We start from the raw sequence: 2,091 nt of genomic DNA, 5'->3' as shown, positions 1-2,091 counted from the left end.
ATTGAAAAATAAAAAGTGTTAAAATTGTATAATAAGATTAAAATTATATATTTGAATTTCTGTAAATGTTGTTAAGGATAATACTCTCTTTAGTGTATTTTATTTTGTGGCTGTGATATATGTCATGCTTTTTAGCTACGAGGATTGAATTGAAATGGCGGAAGAGTAATACTATTTATCTGAAAAAGGAAATTAATTTCATCCAGTTAATTCATATAATAAAAAAAAAAAAAATTCTAATATTTTAAAACCTGCCACTATTACTGTAAATATGACTTTCTTACTAATTAATTTTTTTTCTTTTAGGTTCCAATAATTACAAGCTTCAACATGTAGATGGAAACAGTATTTAAAATAATTTTGTTGGTTTGTAAAAAAAGGAAATTTTAGTTTTAAATAAAAGTAATTTGAATTTCAACTGACTAATTATTTAAATTTGTAGTTTTATAGCTTGGAATTCAGGCACCTTAGACAACTGTCTTCTAAAAATACGAGTATGAGTTCCCATAAATAATTTTTACTAACTAGAATTTGGATAAGTGTTATTTTAAGATGAATTAATTCAATTTATTAAAATTATAGAAGAATTATGCATTTGAAACTTTCTTTTATAGCTTAACAAAAGAAGCAATTACTGCCGAAGGCTTAATATTAAAAATTTCAGTTTGATAAATGATCTCTACTAGTGAAAAATATGTAATGATATACATTATTTTTCATATAATATATATAATATCCTTATATATATTATATTTTTCATATAGTGAGTCTAAAAATTAATAAACTAGGTGGTCCGTATAACATCTCACCTTCGTAAGTGCTAAAAAAAACAGATTTAGTTTGAGCTACATAAGCCTGAAGTGCAAAATGTCGCATCTTTGGTTGATAAAGTATTACTTCTAAAAATACAAAAATATATACTTGAGGTTACGAAATAATAACTTAACGTAGAACATGGAACACATGGCACTAATAAAAAATAACCTTTCCAAGTGTTGAAAATACACTTCAGATTGATTTATAACAACCGGAAGTATAAAATGGCCCACCTTAGGTTGAAAAATATATACCTCTACAAGCATAAAATTATATACCTGAGGTTGAAAAATAATTTCCTGAGGAAGAACAAAATACACCTGAGGTAGATTTATAATAAGCTGAAGTGTAAAATGACACACCATAGGTTGAAAAATATCTACCTCTACAAGCATAAAATTAGATACCTGAGGTTGAAAAATAATTACCTGAAGTCGAACAAAATACACCTGATTTTGATTTATAATAACCTGAAGTGTAAAATAACACACCTTAGGTTGTTGAATAAATACTTCCACAAGTGTAAAAAAATATACTTCAGGCTGATATGTAATAACCTAAGGTTGAAAATGAAACACTTTAAAGTAGTAAATATCTACCTCTACACAGATATGAAATTAAACACCTCAAATTGAAACATATATACCTCTGGAGGTATATTTAAGGTATATTTGAGGTTGATTTTGAGGTATTTATTTGCACCCTTTTCAACCTTAACGACGTAGTTAAATAACAACCTCCTTTATATCTTTAAAATATACCTCGTTTATACCTCATATATACCTCGATTTTTTCATAAGGGTTCATTGCCTAATAGGCTGCATTCATTTTTCATGCAATTTAAATTTTTTTTTTTAGCGTAAAAATATTGCTACTGTCTCAAAATGAAGAGAGAAAGGAAAACTTTTTTCCTCGGTTATGCTAGCATTTTCATTACACAGATTATACAATTAAAATGCTATAAATTCTATCAAGAAGATGTTGAGTTTAATGAAGATTGTTTTTAGATAAATTACTTATATAGACTTTAAACTTTGATATTTACCTGTTTAGTATAATTTCATCCTGCAGTATTGTAAGTATTACTATCAGACCTTAAAAATGACATGTAATCGACTCAATACATGCTTTTAAAGCATTTGGCAATGATCTCCTTACAGAGACCCATATGCAATGGCTAAACTTTCTGAGTCAAACGCCCGCCTTCCGGATAAGGCACATATTAATGGTATCTGGTAGAACCTTACTTGATACGTTACCCACTTGAAGTGTTTG

Source organism: Parasteatoda tepidariorum, chromosome 7 (genome assembly GCF_043381705.1).
Source record: "Parasteatoda tepidariorum isolate YZ-2023 chromosome 7, CAS_Ptep_4.0, whole genome shotgun sequence".
Lineage (NCBI taxonomy): Eukaryota > Metazoa > Arthropoda > Arachnida > Araneae > Theridiidae > Parasteatoda > Parasteatoda tepidariorum.
The sequence above is the reverse complement of the archived record's forward strand: the minus strand, read 5'-3'. Positions refer to the sequence as shown.